Here is a 21,002-nt window from a genome sequence, read left to right on the forward strand (position 1 = left end):
CAGCTTATTCATTTTCATCCTCTTTAATTAAATAATTTTTAATTGTTTAATTAGTCCTTTAATTTATTTCTTTTATCCATATTAGTTAAATAATTTTAATTATTTACTTAAATAATTTATTTATCCTCATCCACATTAATTTAATAATTTACAATTATTTAATTAATTTCATTAATTTCTTCTAGTTCACAATAATTATTATTTTTTTAATTATTTGATTAGTTAATATTTCTTCCATAATTAAATAAATTATTTTAATTAATTTTTTCTAAATGTATTTTCTCTAAAAATAATATTTTATTTATTTTCCATAATGCACATGAATTAAATACTTATTTAATTATATAAATTTGTTCATATCATTAGTTGAAAAACAATCAAGTTCTTAGTCTATTCATCAATTATTCCTCCATGTAGGCACTTGACTTATTCATGTAATCAGTTAACTTCTAAATTTAGCCTTCCAATCATCTCAATCATTTTCATCCATTGATTCTTCTAATCAATCTCAATTGTAGATCAACCTTAGATCCAATATATAAATGAAACCCATCTCTCATCATTCATTAATAATCAATCGAGAATTCATATCAGATTCAAGAAATCTCATTCATAAGTATCAAGTATCATTCTCATGCTTATTGAATGTTTTTGTCATGCTAATGAAATCAAGCAACCAACATGTCAATAATTCAAGAAAATATTGCAAATGGGTGGGTGCAAGAAGTTGGGTCCCAATTCCGCGGAGGTCTATGAGAAAATAAATTTGCCGCTAGAAACGAGTGCCCGTTTTTTAAGAAATGGGCACCCGTTTAGCTTTGGAGCCTCGACCCATAAAAATAAAATGGGTGCACGTTTTGAAAAACAGGTGCCCATTTAGGATCGGACCACCGTAGAGAAACAGGTGCACGATTTTTAGAAACGGGCACACGTTTCTAAAATTGGGTACTCATTTCTAAAAATGGGCACCCGTTTCTAAAAACGGGTACACGTTTCTAAAAACGGGCACACGTTTCTTAAAGTACTATAAATTTCAAAACGGGTGCCCATTTTTTGAATTTTAAATAACGGGCGCCCATTTTATAAAAGATGGAGTGGGAAACACACCTATAACTCGGTTTTGGCTTCGGGTTAGGCTTGGTGGGACCAAGCCTATGCTTGGACCTCCAAAAAAATGGCTAAGGCACTGGAAGACCAGATTTCTACCTTGTCGTAATTTTTTGAAGGTCTTCCTGGTCGTAGTTTTTGATGAAACAAAAACCCATTAGAGTTCTCACTATCCTAATTTCATAAATGTAAATTTCATAGTGATATGATTAGTTTTACTATTTTTGCATTATTTATTAATCAAAAGTGGTACCTAAATGTAAAATAGTGAGGTTCAGTAAAACTTTAATAACTTTTTTGTTTTTAGGTTTTTTTGAAAATAAATTATATGACATCAATCTACATACAATTATTTTGAAGATTAAAAAAAAAATTAAAAAATATGAATTTTTCATCAAATTATGGTGGTTGTACACCAGATGTTTTGAAAATGTACTTTATAGTCAATTAAAAATTAATTAAAAAAATATATATTCAATAAAAAAATAAGAAAAAATATTCTCATCAATATTTGGTGTATTAGGTATCTTTTTTTAGAAGGATTTGCAAAAATTCTTTTATTTACGTCAAAATATGGTGGTCGTACACGTGTGGTATGGTCCTAAAACAAGCATTTTGAAAAAGTGGTTTTTAAATGTGCCTACTAAAAAGAAATTTCTACCATGTAGGTATTGAAATAAATTACATATTTGAAAATTAGACTTCGAGCACTACATTTTCTATTACTAAAGTTTTTTCAAATTCAAACTCTAAGTACCTCAAATTTTGATATCAATTGACAAAAAAATTGAAAAATAGGAAAAACACTTCCACTTTTTGCCCAAAAGTGGGACTCAACTTCTTGCACCCACCCAAATAATGGAGCTACGTGATTTTCATGTGTGAAGGTATTAGGGTTTTGATTTGTTATTTGTTTCACGGTTTTATATTATGCTTCATTAAGTGATTTGATTGATTTTGAAGTGGGTTTCATTGAATTTCCTATTTTGATTGCTCATAATTTTTTTGATCCACATTTGGCACGCTCAAAGGCACCCATGTTTTGGAATACCAACTTTTTGTGAAAAAAAATAGTGTTTTGAAACTATAGGTATGTGATGGCAGGGAAAGTGTAATGCCCACCAAAATATCCTAGAGAAATAAAGCTAACTAACATGCAATATGAAATTAAAAAAAAAATAAAATTAAACATCTCCTAAGACAACATGTACAACCATCTACTCATATGCATTTAACATCCATTAACAAGATAAACACATAATCATAAGCATAATCATATAATCTCATTACCTAAGTGGACATAACACAACTAATAATTAATCATCCCTAGGGTATCCCAACACCATTACTTACAACATCACAACTTCTACCATAATCTGATGCATTCTAACTCAACTAACATTTCTCTTTCATGGAGAGAATGCAAGAGAAACGACCAGAAATTACAAGGATTTTCAAAAAGGGATGGAATAAAGGCACATTGACCATTAGTAGTAGGAAGGTCAAGGTGAATGAAAACATGATCCCTGAGGCTATGGGTCTACCGATGGACGACATCAAGTTCTATAGGGATATGAAGGTGTCTGATGTTGCAGTGAAGAAATTCCCTAAGGATGAGGAGGAGACATCCAGACTGGTGAAGGAAAGCCATACTTACTACTCGCCGAAGGATGCTATCTCCAACCCCAAAACCAATCCTTCTATGCATGAGGGTCTGATGGTGATTTTGTAGAATCACATCAAGAATACCATCATCTATCTGAACATTGCAGAGGTTTCTGAGTTGGGAGAGGAATTGGAAGACTCAAATGATGATGATGGTGAAGGTTATGACACAGAAGCCGATGATGAGGACAACCCCCAAATCGCTAGGTTGTGCAAGAGAAGAAGAAAAATAGGGCAAGAGAATCAGAGCAAAGGGTCGACCAGAAGGAACCATAAGGGGGAGGATGATGATGGCTGGTATGAGGAGGAAGACAAGATTGATGATGTTATGGAGACTGACAGCGAGGAGGTCCAAATCCTCTCCAGCCAGAAGCATAAAAGGAAAACTCTAAAAAATGAGGATGTGGGAGCTAAGAACCATTCGCCCTTCTCAACTTGTTTTAAGGATAAGGGTCTGGCTAGGGAGGAAACCACCATGAAGGAAGCTAAGAGTGTAGATGTGAGGGAGGTGGGTCTGGAGGTGAATTTGGATCTTGCAGGAGACAAGGCCCAGGAAGGCTCCCATCTGGATATTGACCTTTCCATTAAAATAAGCATGAATAGCTTCAACAAGGTTTTCCTTTGGGTTCAAAAGGAAATTACAAGCATACAAGCCAAGAAAACCCAGGAAGCCAGCAAAATTAAGACTTTAGAGGCTATTGGCACTGGTAAATTTATCTCCCTCCCTGATTATTTAAGTGAACTTACCAGAGCAATCAGTAATACTGAGGAGATCATTAACGGTCAACATAATAGCTTCCAAATCCTAGAGACTAGAGCTAGGGCTACTAAAAAAAGGCTGGAAGGGTTGAGAACATGCTCAATAAGATTGGGGAGAAGAGTCATAAGATCTTAAAGGCCGCCTCTGCAAGTATGAAGGTTCTTATCAGCAAGCTTGATAGTGACCAAGGGGATAAGGCCTCTACGGACATTACTGAGGTGAAGGAAGACACCCCTAAAGATAAGGAGACCGGTCATGGTAGAAGAACTCGTGCGAGCACCAGAAAAAATAAAAGCCAAAGCAGGGAGATTAAGGAAATCAAGCAGACTGCTGATAACATGGACCAACTAGAGCTGGAAGCTATCGAGCTGCTTAAGAACTTTACCTAGCCTTGGCTTTTTCTCTGTCGGTCCTGTTTGTTGTTTGTTGTCTTTATGTTGTTGGCCTTTTGTTTGCTGGTCAGTTGTCTTTTATATGTTTGTTGTCTCCGGATTTTTGTAGTGCTTTAATGACTATCTTTTGATCTTTTGTTGTAATGGGTTTCAGGGCCCCATCAAAACATGTTTTCCCTTAATCAAAAAAAATTCTCTTTCATGCATAAGTAGAATACCTTCACTATTCTAACTATCATGAATACATCCATTAATAATGCAAATCCCATTAGAACCCTAAGATTCATTTTAAGAGCACTAACCAAATTTTCCTAAACCCAATTACTTATTCAACATCTAACATCGTTAATCCATTTCCAATGTTAATTACCACATTACTAAACCATTTCTTAATCATCATAGTCATTCACATAATACTAACATATATACATAGAACCAATTACATTGATGAGCATTATCCAAGATACAACAAGATACATATATATGTTCTCCTACAAAGTTATGATCATAACCTAATTCATCATCTACCATTACATATACGTCAACCTTTACATCAAGTAGCATAGCTCTCAATTGCAAATACAATTACATCATGAATTCTACACATACATAGGCCATATGAATCATATACAACAATCTGCTACAAGTATCCATCCATAAGATAAAGAGATAAGAATCCACATCCATGCACAAGAGAATCCAATGAAGAACATTTGAATGGAAGAAGGCATCAAACCACCTGACCATGTGGAACCATAAGGAACCACCCGTTGTACTAGGATATGACACAAGATCCCACACACACTCTAGATCTAGGTTAATACCTAACAATAAAGGATAATAATCCACACATCACGTAGCTAAATCAAAGCTCAATATAAACATAAGACCTAAAACCTCCAGAGGCAACACATCAAATCAAGACTCGAGGTGCTAGGACCTACAAATAGGGAAAGAGTGTCATTTCATGCAACCATAATGGGAACCTGGGTGTTTGTCCTAACATCCAAGATGCTCATGCAGATCCATCTCAACCTTTAAGGAGTAAGGAAGATTAGCTTACCTGGGTCACCAAGGCCTTCCCAATCCTATCTCGGATTTCCACCCTTGGGAAAGCAATTGAGGCCACCATATCCATTCCTTATACTACCTAGCCCTCATAGAATCATTTAAATAAATTATCACTTGATTACAAGGTAAACCCCCAATGAGGTATTATGGTGGTCTAAACCTTGGGTAACCTGGCTATCTACTCCTCGCAACTCCAGTCACTCACTTAGCAACCCACTCCCCCTATCATGTACCTAGACCTTATGGTTATAAAATGCATAACACATACACAACATAATATAGCATGACCAAGGGCTCTCTACAACACATAGCCTGGCTATCCAAGGTTCTTAAAATAACATCAAATGCCATCATGTAGCAGCCTCATAAATAGTATACAATCAAATCCACAATATCAAGATCACAACCAATATGAGCTCGGGTAAATAATCTCAAATAATCCAAGTTAGTCAATAAGACAATCCTTGGACAAATCAGGAATAAAAATGATGACAGAAAACAACCTCTAGATAGACTCAAAATCAGAAAGGTCATCTCAAACTGAGAAAAAGACCTCAAAATAGTAAACAAGGCATTTTGGTGCATATGACCAATCTTGTTGCACAATATGAAATAGAGACAAAAATACACTACAAACGAAAATTCACATTACAAAAAAGTTTGGAAAAACTCTAAGGCATCCAAACGATTCCAAAATCAATCAAATTAAGATGCAAAGGAAATTGTAGCCCAAGAGGCTTATCAAAATAATACTGAGTAGATCCAAAACATAAGATTGTTCCTTAGATAAGCTACAAGAAGGACTCCTGACATAATTTAATAGAAAACCATTCACAGAGACTAACAATAAAACTCCACAGACATTGGTATGGTAAGGGAGTACTTTCAAATAATATCAAATCCAAACCACAACATTCCCAATCTGCTCAACCAAGGAAACCATGAACATTTACAACAAACACAAAGAACAATACAAGACCATTCACGACAATATCCAGTAAATTAATTCGATAAAAATATAATAGTTTTCCCCAATATAATAATGGTTATAAATCTATATAATAATTTAATAACAGTATCAAATCTTCCCACTCCTACAAACAATCTTTCCCAAACAATATTTCTGGAAAAACAAATGTGTAGATGGGAAAAATCTCCAACCTGGAATAATGAAGTATGGCAAAATAGAATTCAATAAGAGCAATTCCAAACCACGATCCAACCAATCCAAGCAAAAACTCCACAATCCAAATTCCAGGAATAACCGATAATAATTTCCAAAAAACTCACGTAGGCCAACCCTCGTGAAATCACAGAAAAACATTATATAGAAAATCAAGCCAAAACCATAGAATATGATGGCCAATCATAATAATCAATTAAAATATATTTCTTACCAACCCCTATGCAAATACCAAGGCAAGAATATAAAATATTATTTAATTAACCTGCCCCAGTATCTCAACCAATAGTAAAATAGGGTAGGTAGAATAGATAATATATCAATTAACCCAAAAGGGTAAATAGGCAATAATAATAATATAATCAACCAATTAAATAAATAAGCAAAGCACAATAAAATATAAGGGCCTAGATAAATAATTAAACCATAATACCCAAATAATATTAATGCCACAATTAATAAATAAATAACAAATAATAAATAATCCTTAATATAAAATCATTAATAAATAATTCTTAATAACAATCCCACATTATTATTAAATATTAATATCAACTATTAATTTAATTTATTATTATAAACTATATGAATCAATTTAATTAATTAATAATTAAATAACCAATAAACACAACTCCTTAAGACAACCCAACATAGGGTAACACAAAATACCACATGACGCTATATGACAACTCAACTCAAGATACTAGAATAACAAGGATATCAACTTAAACCTAGGGTGTAGAATGCGATTTCATGTCACCTCCAATCAACTTGTCATTTGGATAAAAACACTCAAACCTGTGAAGCCAAGTGGAGTCGATGCCTGGTACCTGCAAACTTGTCACCAACAATACATATGCAACAACATATACCATAACATATATCATGAAATAAAAATACAATTGAAAAGGAATCGCAATGTCACATCGTGCTCACGAATGAGTGGTATGATATCGTCTTTATCACAACTGCAATAGAAGACAGTCACAACAAACAAGCACTAACATAGTCATCATATCAATTGCAGCCATGAAGTATGGTTAGTACATAATAAGATACCATCAAATCTCCATAAGAAAATATAAACTATACACATAAAATAAATACACATGTAGATTATCAAATAGCAATCCATGATCATAATAATCTATGAATATCATCATCCACATGAAATCATAATATCAAGTGCAAATATGATACACCTATCATCAATAATTAAGCATCCAAATCATAAGTAAATCCATAAACATCTATAAAAAATATCACAAGATAGGCTAAGCTATAACAATATAGTCTATCGATGCATAAAAGGAAGATCAATCAGGGAGGGGCACAATTGATTATGAAGTGGGTTTCATTGAATTTCCTATTTTGATTGCTCATAATTTTTTTGATCTACATTTGGCATGCTCAAAAGCACCCATGTTTTGGAATACCAACTTTTTTGTGAAAAAAATATTGTTTTGAAACTATAGGTATGTGATTGCAGAGAAAGGACCAATAATAGAGCTGACTTAGGCTACTGCATATGGTTTGCGATATGGAAATAGATTACGAGTCATCCTTAAGAGATATATTGAGAAGATATAAAAGAGATGTGATATAACTAAGCAAGATTACTATGAATTGTAAAGCAAAGACTCAGACTAGCATTTTGGATTGAAGATATAATAAATAATGATGTTGCTAGTCCAATTACATATATTATGATTTTTCACTATTGTTGATGATGAATGGATGGTTTATTATCTTAAGTTACTTTTGAATATTCTTATTTCCCTTATTGTGTCTTTTAGGGTATTATGTGTGTGAAAAAGTGGAATAAGTATCTGTAAGCTGCAAGACACAACACTTCAATTAAGTCACTACATGTATGGTTAGGCAGATATAAGCATGAATAATAAACCCATAACAAATCGACTAATTGCTCTCAGATTTGTATAAGAAATACCAGTGACTAGACTACACCAAGATGAAGGATTCAATCTATATGATCATGATATTAAGCTAAATGGATGCAAGATTATGCTAGATGGATGAATAGTAATCTATATGAATTCAAGCAATCATGAAATATGCAAAAAAGAAATTAAACTAAGATGCAGTAATCTCAAAAAGAAAGCACAATATCTTCAATGACTCTAGAGCAAAAACTGTATAATAACAATAAATCTCCAGGGTGTTTTGAATGAGAGATGAAGGCTGAATTTATAGAGAATCACAAGAGAGATCAAGAAAAAGCACAATTTAGGATAATTGAAATAATTGAGAAATTAGATTCAGATAACCTTGAGATAGATTCCAATTATAGTTTGATTGAAATGCATTCAGAAAAGAATTTTGAGTTTGCATTCGAGATATAATTCAATTAATTCCATGCACTTGAGATAAAAATAGGCAATTCTTTGATTTATTCAAGAAAAGAGTCTTTTCAATGCAACTGAACTTCTTTTCCCAAAAGCTTTGAGTTCCAATTTTAGAGAATGACTAAATTCCTTTTAATTGCTTTTCTAATTTCAAGTTCTCAATTTAGAAGAAAGAAATAATGTCTCAAGTTTGATCTCTCTCTCAATTCAATTCTTTTATTTTATTTTCAATTTAACTCTTGCTTTGTGATTAATTCCTCTTTTGTGATAAATTAATTCCTTTTTTTTAATTAAATATGGTAGGATATTTAATAAATTAAATAGGATAATTGATCAAAAATGATTTTCTTGGAATGATTTAATTAAATAAATATTGAATTAATATAGAATAATTCACTTGCCATGTGACATTTGATGATTGAAGAATTAATTAATTGTGTGCTCAAAGTTGATTTAATTGCTTTTGGTTAGGACCTTGGTGATGTTGTCGAAATTAGGGGCCCATGGTTTAGGTGACCATTTTTAGGGTATTAAATTTTCCCCTCTTTGAATTAATGTGCGAGCAGTGCATTGGCTCAAAGAATAGTTGATGTGTATGGGATACCAGTTCTGAACTTGATTGATCACGAACCAGATGAAAAGCGAGGTGTTTAGCTTGATTTGAAGCGATGAAGCTGAACAGAGTTGATTAAAGTGAAACCGATCCCGAACTTCATTGAACTAGGAATGATAGAGAGCAAAGATACCGAACTTGAACTTGATTGATCAAGAAGCGGATCTTACTGATCTAGAACTTGATTGATCTAGACGCAGTGAGCGAAGATAAAATTGATCTTGAACTTGATGGATCAAGACACGATGAGTGAAGATAAACTGTCCAGCTTGATTTGAAGCGATGAAATTGAACACCTGCTTAGATTGAGCATGTGATCAAATATACTCTTTAAACTTTTGATTGAGTTTAAACAAATAATCAGCTTGATGAAAAGTGATGAAACTGATTAACGTTAAGAGACTAATTCAGATGAAGGCAAATATCAGCTTGATTTGAAGTGATGAAACTGATATGCCCCTAGCGATTGATTTGATTCAGATGATCAAGAGATCTCAACTTGATATGAAGCGATGAAGCTGAGATGCCCCTTAGCAATAAGAATTTGTTTGATTTTCTTTAGTTAAAAAGATTTTTGCTCGACTTTTGATGAAGATTTGAAAAATTTCTCGACTTTGAAGATGTGAGGTCATGAGGTCATGAGTATGCCCCCTCAGGAATGAAATCCAAAGATAGCGAGGGTACATGATGATTTTTGGCAATTGTTGGCGATGATAATTATTTGAGCATGAAGATTGCGTTAGAGGAATATGTGAAGATTTAGCGATGATTGATGAGAAATTGAGCACAAATTGAAGAAAATAATGAGCATGTGATGAAAGCGCTAAGTGGTCCAAGATGTGCAAAATTAACTAGGAGAATGATCTCAGATTTTGATTTCGATCTCGAAAATGGAATCGGGATGAGCAAATTAGCTAAGGGTACAATTTTCATGTCTATCGGACCAAGTTGAAAAATTAGGGTTTTGGCTATATAAGGGGTCCAAGTGTCATTTTCAATTCATTTTAACCTCTCCAAGTTTGAAATTTGAAAAGCCCTCTGCGAAGAAAAATGGTCATTCCGATCCAGGAGCACCGATTCGAGCACTAGAGACATCATAATCGATCACAGAATTATGAGCCAGCAGTAAGAGTCTAATTTTTAGCCCTTTCATTTCATCAATTTTGAATTTTTTTGTTGATTTTTTGAATTTTTAGTCTTTTTCAAGTCGGTCGTTGTCATTTTCTCATGTGAGATGACACATTGTGTTGTACGATAAACTGCTTTGTATTGTTTTGTTGTTTAAGTCCATTAGATTTGTCATTTCATACTTCCCCTTATATCGTACGAGTTTTTGATTAAGAGACCAGTTTGTTGTGCGAGTGCTTGTTTTGTATCGTATCAGAGTCTTTTATCATCATATACATATTCCTAACTCGTATGAGTTTCTGCCCACATTGTGAAATGTCGTATGAAAAATAGTGAGCATTTTGAAAGGTGCAAACATGAAATTTTGATTTTGCAATTGATGTATTTGGATTTGCGTGATGTTTAAGCTGTCTTATAGCATAATGTGAAGGACTTTCTGATGCTCTATTGTTTGATTCTTGCAGATTCGACTACCACATGTTCTTTTTAGATGTGTCTATCCACTGACTATGAGACTAGTGCATGAGTTATCCGATATAGACAGAGCACATATTGATTTGTGCGGATTTACTCACCTTTTACAGATGCCAGATATCTGTGTGAATCACGGGATGCTCGCCGCACTTGTTGAGAGATTCCATTCTGAGCATAACATGTTTCATTTGCCAATTGGGGAGATGACTATCACTCCTGAGGATGTATATAGGATTCTTAGGATTCCATTCACTCGGGATAAGATGGATTATGATTTGGCACAACATCTTGGCCTACTAGCTCTAAGGCAGATTTTTCATGATGAGGACATCCTTACACGGTCTATCAGCTAGGATGATATGATGACCAAGTACAGTGAGCAGTTTCCACTGGCTTGTGTCTTGGCATGATTTATTGGTTGTTTCATTATGTCGGACAGGGGACAACAAGGTTTCTTATGTGGCTGGGCTAGGATGTTGCAGAGGCTTGTGGATCACCCTGAGAGATTAGGATGGGGTTCGTGTTTTTTAGTCCACATGTATCGTGAGATTCATGAGATTATATACAAAGAGGGGAAGAGCATGGCTATAGGGGTATTGATTTTACAAATATGGGCCTGGGAGCATATCACAGTTTGCAGACCTATGGTGGATGACACCAGATTACTCAGCCCCATTTGGGCAAGACAGAGTATTGGAGACGGTAGCTGGATGACCTGATAATTGTTGTATGGAGACCATACAGGGGTCTCGAGCTTTGGGATGACTGGAGAGCTGTGAGGAGAGATATGTTCATGACTCGTCCTCTTATGGGCAGATCCGTGACAGTCATTGAGCGATTTGTTGTATCTCAGGTTATGAGGCAGTATGGTAGGCCTCAGGGGATTTCACAAGACTTTACTAGGTACGCTCATTATGCAAATGAGGAGAGATGAGGATGGGCCCCTAGGTTGTCCTACGCTTTGAGCATATAGGCGTTGATAGGGTTATAGCGACTTTGATGGGATTATCAGGAGGATATTGTAGATGCGGGGGTGTTGCCCTAGTACAGGGATTGGTTCTAGCAGTATCTATTCCCTAGATTTACAGATCCAACAAAGCAGACACCTCTTATAGAGGAGATTGAGGATGATTTCCCTACACAAGCACATGGACAGGCACAAGGATGGAGAGCAGAGGCTCTGAGGTGAGTAGGTGGTGATCCTAGTGCGAGCAACAACAAGGTACTAGCTAGGATGAAACAGCAGTAGAGAGGAGAGGGTGGATCTCTAGGAGTTGTTGGTGTGAGGATGAGTGGTATTAGGACAATAGAGGGTGTATGAGAGGAGTGAGCAGCTCCTAGATAGGTACAATAGAGGAGGGATGAGTAGGATGGAGGTGGAGGCAGAGAGCCTGTGAGGGAGCAAGGGGCAGCTGAAGTAGCACGGTCGATGAGAGCACGATTAGCAGGTTTGTAGTCACAGTTGACAGTGGCTCAGACACAGCTTGCAGAGTGAGACCGATAGCTGTCGGACCTTAGAGAAGAGAGAGATCATTAGTTAGTGGAGCTCAGGGCAGAGTGTGTTCATCAGGTCGCAGAGATGAGGGCAAAGCGAGACGCTATTCAGCAGGAGGTTTTTCACCAGACTAGTCGGGCGGCTTATTACGTTGCAGCTTATAGCATAGCTGATCCTATAGCGCAACATAGTTGTCCCCTACTCTCAGTACATGGCATGATCTGAGGGAGCTCGGGCACCGAGACAGGATGCTAGTTAGCAGGATCCACCTCCTCCACCACTTGGCGATGAGGGAGAGGCAGAGAGCTAGATTGTTTTGTAGCTCTTAGATTTTGTTAGATACCCTATTTTTGTAGCCCATATGATTCTTGTTTCGATGGGAGATTGTATATGACGGTTATATCACTTGTACTCTGAGATATTGATGATTATATATACAAAATATTGATTTGATTTCATTGTATTTGTGTCAATCGATTTATGAGATGCTTTTCTATATGTATGCATATCTTTTCAGTATAGATGTATGTAATGCAAATGAATATGAATGTTTATTTTTGTTTCTTTTCATATGCAAATAAATGATGAAAATGAGTAACTAGTAATGCAAACAATTTTTTATTTTTCTATGCAATAAGATGAATGCAAATAAGCGTGTATAATGAATCTATATAAAATCCTTATGTATGCAACTAACATCTCACTACACAAGTACTCGATCGGAGAAATGATGAAAAAGAAACCACTTAGCTTAGAAATGATGATACTTCAAACTTTCATTCAGAAGATAAAGAGATCATTGTTATCATGCAGAAATCACTCATAATGCAGAAAATACAGAATGAATGCAACTTAAACTAGTCATTGGATTTGGAATGCTTAATTTTCATCAATGAGTGTTTACAAACATAGCAGGCAGATTAGAGTTCCTTCATTTTCATGTGCAATATTTAATTATCTTGTCTGCAATGACCCTTTTTTCATTCATATCCTTGGACAGATTACACATGGACCCGGATTGCACGTTTAAAGAAATTCTCTCAAAACAGACAAAGAAATGATGAGAACCTCCCTATAGCATACAAATAAGAAGAGTCAAGGTATGTGTTTTGATTTCACCTTGATGTGAAGGCTCTTATCATAGACACCCAGCTGATTAGATGTTTCCAGATCATCAGAATCATTCCTACAAGCAGAAAACAAAGAAAATATTATGCTCCCAATCCTTGCTCCTCTTAGTCAAGATAGACTTCCTCGAGTTACTCAGAGGGATAATAATCGAAAACCAATATAAAAGACAACACACAAAGAAAACTTTCATGCATATCTCAAACTATTTAGTGGTTGTTTTTAGTTATGTTGTTTTGCTTGTGTACTCAATGATAAAACTCTTCACTAGTTAGGAGACAGGTGTCTGACTCAGATTGGACAACCAGGTATCACGGATAGAATGATGACTTGGTTGATACTGCTTAGGACACATAAATTGCTCAGTCGATTACCCTAAGACTAGGGCATTGATCAGTTTCAAGCCATGAGGGTTCTAAAAGAACCAGGATGTCACAAAAGTGACTAAAATAGATGTACAAATGAAATCAAAGATGCATAAGCGAGAATGCCAATGTTGCGCTTGAGTACAAGAGGCCCACCTACTTGGCAAATATTCTTTTTTCTTTTTTCTTTTATTTCTTTTTTTAGAGGACTTTTATGATTTTTAGATTTTTTTCAAGACATTTTTCAGCTGTATAAGTTGCTGGAGTAGAGAATGCTAAGTGAAGAAATTTTTCAAGTAGATGGTGTTAATTGGTTCACGGAGTTGTTCTCCTTTTGATGTTGAGAGCTGGTAGGCACCAGAGCCAAAGACTGCAGTAACAATGTAGGGACCTAGGCAGTTGGGTTCAAACTTCCCTTTGTTGTCTCAAAACTGTTGATTTTTACGCTTTTCTCTCAAAACAAGGTCACCAACCTGAAATTCTTGTTGTCAAACATTCTTGTTATATCCCTTAGACATTCTCTTTTGATATACTCTCAAATGATTAAACGCCACTTGTCAATGTTCATCCAACAACTCGAGTTCTTGCAATCTAGATATTATGTAGTCTTCATCAGTAACAAGACCTTGCAAAGAAACTCTCAAAGATGGTATTTCCACTTCAATAGGTAATACTGTTTCGGACCCATACACCAAAGAAAAAGATGTAGCCCCAGTAGGTGTTCTAATACTTGTTCTATAAGCCCATAGTGCAAGATTGAGCTGCAGATGCCAATCCCTCCCATATTTGTTCATTGTTCTATATCGTCAGCAAGTTTTTGTTAGATGCTTCAACTTGTCCATTTCCTTGAGGGTAATATATGGATGACCAGTGCTATTTGATTTTAAATTTCTCACAGAGCTTGTCTAGATCTTTATTCTTGAATTGTCCTCCATTGTCAGTAATGATGGATCAAGGTATCCCATACCTGCAGATGATATAGTTAAGGATGAACAAAGCTACTTGTTTACCAGTTGCTTTGATGAGCGGAACCGCTTCTACCCACTTAGTGAAATACTCAATGGCAGTTATGATAAACTTATGTTCATTAGATGATGCGGGATATATTTGACCAATGAGATCAAAGGCCCATTGCTGAAAAGGCCAATGTGTAATGAAGGGTATGAGATCCCTTGTTGGAGCATATATGAGATTCCCATGTAGCTAATACTTCTCACAAGTTTTAGAAAACTTTATAGTATCTTTCTCCATGTCTGGCCAGTAGTAGCCAACCCTTAGTAGTTTCTGAGCTAAAGTAAGACCATTTGAATGAGGTCCACAAATACCTTCATGGACTTCTGATAATGCACGTTGGGACTCTTCAGTTTCTAGACACCTAAGCAAAGTACTATCCAAACCTCACCTAAATAGGTCGTTAGCGATGATGACGTATCGTGAAGCATATCGGATTGGGTTCCTTTTCTCATTACAGGTAAGATTTTTTGGGACAATTTGGTCTCGTAAAGAAGAGTAAATATGGTTGTAGTGAGATGAGTCATGTCCAATAATAGAACAGACCATCTGGGACTCAGGAGAATCATAGGCAGGGTAATGTAACTCTTCCACCAGGAATTCAAAGTGAAAATTATATTCTTGTAACTCTGGTATGGATGCAAAGGTGGCCATAGAATCTGCTGGTCTGTTTGCTGATCTGGGAATCTGCTGGAATGACACAAAAGTAAAATATTTCTTGAGATCATCCACCATTCTCTTATAAGGCATCAGTTTCTCATCTCGAGTCTGATATGTATCATTGATTTGATTGATGATTAGATGAGAATCTCCATAGATGTGTAATTCCAAAACCTTCCATTCGATAGCCAGCTTGATCCCATTTACCAAAGCTTCATACTCTGCAATGTTTTTTGTGCAAGGGAAAATAATCTTATAAGCCTTTGGGATTGAATACTTTTGAGGAGTAATAAAAAGTATTCCAGCACCGGAACCATTTTGAGTGAAAGACCCATCAAAGAACATCTTCCATGATTGTTGAGTAAGGTGCATTATTGATTCATCTGGAAATTCTATATACAGAGGTTGAGTGTCTTCAAGTGGAGCATCAGCATGTTGATTGGCAATTACCTATCCTTTGATGGCTTTGCATTCCACATATTCAATATCAAACTATGTAAGAACCATGACCCATTTAGCCAATCTTCCTATAAGTGTTGCTTTGTTGAGAAGATATTTGAGCGGATCAATCTTAGCTACTAGCTTGATGGAATGTGCTAACATGTAGTGTCTCAATTTTTATGATGCAAAGACTAATGCCAAGCTTTATTTTTCTATTATAGTGTAGTTCATTTCATAAGACACCAATGTTCTGTTGATGTAATATATAGCTCTCTCTTTTTTATTTTCATCCTGTTGTGCTAGAAGTGCCCCCAATGATGAATCAATAGCTGATATGTATAAGATCAATGGTTTACCTTGAATTGGTGGCATCAGTATTGGTGAATTGGATAGGTATTCTTTGATTTGTTGAAGGTGTTGTTCACATTCCTAATCCTAGTTGTAGATTACCCCTTTCCTTAATACTTTTGTGAAAGGTTGAGCCTTATCTGTTAGCTGAGAAATAAAGCGTCTGATTGACAGGAGACGTCCTTGTTGTTTACCCCAACATTAATAACAATAATATCTCTAATTGAAATCTCAATCCGAAGTTTGGATATTCATATGGTAGAGTTTACTATTTTCATGGTTGGTGTTCATTTAGTTGTCAATCCAGGAACGTAAAACTTGAAATGGGTCTGCAAGATATATGCACTAAGCTACTTGAATGATTATTCTCAATTACTGAAAGAAAGGTAGGAATAAAAATCAGAAAGACTAAATGAAAGCTTTTTCAAAATTCTACTGAAATGAATTAATGGAAATAACAGGAATAACACTGTTCTGCCTTGGCTGCAGGAACAGTCAAAGGATCTGTTTCTAGTGGCTGCAGGAACATCCTAGTCATGAACTTCTACTGCAACTAAGTAAAAACTAACTTCAATAATCATAAACATGGAATCACTCACCAAGTGGGCCCCCTTGGATGAGTGATATCAAACTCTCAGTAAATAACTCTTAACAGATCAGAATAATATGTTTTTATTCATTTCTTTCTGAAAGATAATTACATATCCAAAAGATGAAAATCTAGAATACGTGACAAAAACTGCTCAATCCTTTTCCATTCTGTCTAACACACAGAAAAGAAGGGAGATCTTATTAAATAGAAAAGACAAAATAAAATGGATAACTACAATTATGCCTAGAAGAAAAGGTGGATCACTGCCAGATGAAGGGGATAACAGAGAGCTTGGCTGTAGGAACTGTGGATCTGTAACCGAACCACAGTCCTTTGCACGCCAAAGAAATATTTTATAGATTAAACATGTACTGGAGTTAAACTCCCATGGTGAAGTACAACTACTCCGATTATGCCATAGATCACACTCGCTTGAATCTCCTTCAATTTGACCTCTAGCTCTCTGGTGTGATTCTCCAGTCCTTAGGCGCGGAAGAGAGTTCTTCACTGCAGCATCAATTATTACCTGTACTAAAACAGAAATAGAATACAAGGACATGCATATGTATCTTACTTTAACTAATACATTCATTAACTCACATATGAAATCATCCTAAATAATCCGTATATCATAAAGACAAACCATTTGGCTGCAGGAATAAATTGGCATGGCTGCAGGAAGAAATTGGCAAGGTTCAAACATGATTTCTTAAGTTCAGTTTTTAAAACATGGATTACATATAGTCAATGCACAATATTTTACTATCATAATGCAACCCAAAAGATACCAAAAACCTAAAAGTCCTGATAAAAACATGTCAATACACTGACTTATCATGCCTCCCAACTCTAAGGGTTTGCTTCTCTTGCAGCAAAAGGAAAATTTCTAACTTTTGCTGAGACTCTGAAATCACCCACAGTGTTCTATCTGGTTCTCTTGGAAGGCAAACTCCAATAAAATCCCTTCATTTTCTCCAACCTAGATCATCTAGTTGTTTCTTCAACATTCACATCATAATTATGTTCTGTTGGTTGGCATGCCAAAAGTGGCCACATTAGGATAGGAGGCTGAAAGATTAATGGTAACCAATTATTGGATTTCTCCCTTCCTAGCTATATATATTTGGAGGCTCTCTGTATAGCTGCATGAAAATTCTGTAATGAATAGGGTTCCCCCAATTTTAGATGATCTGGTAGATGATTCCAGCATTGAGTTAGGCCATCTAGTGTTGTTGTCCTATGGGTTTGAACTAATTGCTCAAACGCTTGATATACTTCCTCTCTCATTGGAAGTACTATCTTTCTAACATCATCTCTTATTAATAACTTTTGCCAGTCATAATACAGAACTCTGGGTTCTTCTACTTCCCTCCTCAATGGCAATGGATAGTCAAGTTCCAGTTTTTCAAACTCCCTAGCTTGTGGTCCTATAATCATTTCATTTTGTATCCATGATATTAGAGCTCTGAGATGAATATCCCCAATGTATAACAAGGGATTCCATTCTCTGTCTTGGGGCACAGCATAATTATGTAAATATAATTCACATAATAGGTTCTTTACAAAATGTGGGGAGGTTTGAAAAGCATGATAGAATTCCTCAGGTGTTTCCAAGGATGGGCTAAGGTCCCTTACTATGCAGTTTAATCTGAAATTCAGATACCGTTCTTTCAAGTGCACTACATAAATTCTTGGGGGAGCTCTACACTGCATTATCTCAGGAACCATACTATAGATTTCTTCTACCTTAGTCTCCAATCCTTTAATTCTATTGTCTTTCTTCTCAATCTCTTTTTGCTGCTTATTAATTATTCCTTACAACCTATCCTTCTCTATTTCCCATTGCCTAAAGAATGTTAAAGCAATTGACAAGCTAGTCAAGGATGAAGGAGTTTTTATGGGTCCTACCTTAGACCATGGAATTTCTTCAATAACTTCCTCATTCTGGATTGGCATATTTCCCATGTTTTCTTCAGGTTGTTGTGCAACATCATCAGTTGTCTCCTTAGATTGCAATGCCACTGAAGCCAGATTTGCAAGCTTATCAATTACAATTTCTTCTTGAATTGCTTCTTGGATTTCTTCACCTACAGGATTTTCCTGAATTTCATCTTCTATAGGGTTTTCTTGCATTTCCTTATCTGTAGCATTTTCTTCTTCTGAAGTGTCTACTGCAATGACCTCTGCTGGCTTACTCACTGGTTGAGTTTTCTGTGTTTTTCTTCTTGTTCTCCTAACATACACTTTTGGAACAGACGTAGGAGTTCTTGTTTTTGTCCGACGCCTCTTGGCTGCAAGAGGAATATGCACTTCCTATGGCCGAACAACAAATTCTTAACTTGACTCCTTTTCTAATTCTTTTCCTTCCCTCTACAAAATAGGTGAACCTCCTTGAAGAGAGGTAGAGGGTTGTCCTTCAGTTAGCCCTGCTTCAATATTTTTTTCTAAAATTATTACAGCTCCTTCAGCAACTAACAAACCCTCTTCTTCACTAGAAAGATCTTCTGCAACTATCTCTTCTTGAACCAGAGGATTATCTTCAACAGGGGCTTCATCTACCCTAAATTGCAGAATATCTTCAAACACACCCCATTCCATCTATGAAACATCTCTCAGGGACCGTTGTACCAGCAACTTTACCAGTCTGTGATGGCTAACAGAGCAATTGCCATATTTTTTAGTCTCCTTAGCACTTATAGAAATAAGATGATACAAGAAATTTGGGACATTAACTTGCCGGTTATGACGCAGATGACTGAGTAGCTTGAAATGAGGCGAGTGGAGATTTGAATATCGTCCTTCACAGGTGATATATTTCATAATATACAGAGCTACCTGAGGCCAGTGTGCTGGCAAAGAAACCCTTCTAATTCCTTGCCTATCTACCATTAAGGGTCTGTCTGTAGGAATTGTGAACTCTGCCCTAGCACTCCGTGCATCCTTCGATTCTAGAAAGAGTTCTCCTTCCTGCAGCAAACCTGTGACCTCTGCTATTCTCTACTCTATAGAAATTACCCTCAACCCCTTAACTATAGCTTCTCCTTCGTCAAAAGAATGCATAAATTTTGCAGCTATTTCGTCATTGAAATCCCTAATCTTTCAAGAAATACTCCAACCAACCATGGTTTTGGAAATACTACACACAGACAACATCCTGCAGCAACCCTTCATGTACAGTCGGTTCATGGCGAATCAGATCACCTCCCATCTTCTACTCTGATACTTCCGTAGCTTCACCAAAATGTTTGAAAGATTCCAAAAGGCTAAAATCTACATATCTAAAATTAGGTGGCAGAACTTATTATTCACTTGCGTGAAATAATAATCATCATAAGTAATGTCAGTTAGGAAATCAGTTCAGGATAATAAATCTTACTGGGAAAAAGGACCATAAAGTACCCCCCCCCCAACTTAACCTAGCACATGTCCACACAGGCCGATAAGATGTCAGGTTTGAAGCAGATTAAAACAGGATTAAAGTCATGATGAACTAATAAATGCAAAATTAAAATAAAGTACAATATACACGTACCTGCAATTGGGTGAAAATGATGGCGAAATGAAATGAAGTGATAGATAAGAAAGTGGGATGGAATGTAGTGGATGGAACTTATGTACGGAGAACAATATTTCTCATGGAAATATCTGATTATGATACGGTAATTAAGTTCACTGCAAAAGCTGTAGGAACATCACCTTTATTAACATGCCCAAGTGCAATAGGAAGCTCATGAATTGTTACCGAATCATTATCAGTTACTGCAGGAATATCACCAGTTGTTGCAGGAACATCACCAGTTGCTACAGGAACTTGTGTTTCTTTTTGAGGAGCAAACTGCTGCAGAAACTCTTCTCTAGTAGTCGGCTTGTGATAAAGGCGTAGTCGGTGTCCATTCACTAAAAGTTTGAATCTAACAGCATCTATGGTGGACAACCGAACTGCTCCATTATGAAAAACTTCTTCTATCTCATAAGGACCCAACCACCTTGTTTGGAGTTTTCCCTGAGCATCCTTATATCTGGAATCATACAAGAGTGCCCAATCACCAACTTTGACTTTCTTTTCTCTGATATACTTATCATGCCATTTGGCTCTTTGGTTTTGAATCAACTCTGTCTGTTGAACAACTATTTTTCTCCATTCATCTAAAGCATTTAACTGTTGAATACATTCCTTTTGTGCTTCAGATAATGTCATATTTA

This window comes from Cryptomeria japonica, chromosome 3 (assembly GCF_030272615.1).
Source record: "Cryptomeria japonica chromosome 3, Sugi_1.0, whole genome shotgun sequence".
Lineage (NCBI taxonomy): Eukaryota > Viridiplantae > Streptophyta > Pinopsida > Cupressales > Cupressaceae > Cryptomeria > Cryptomeria japonica.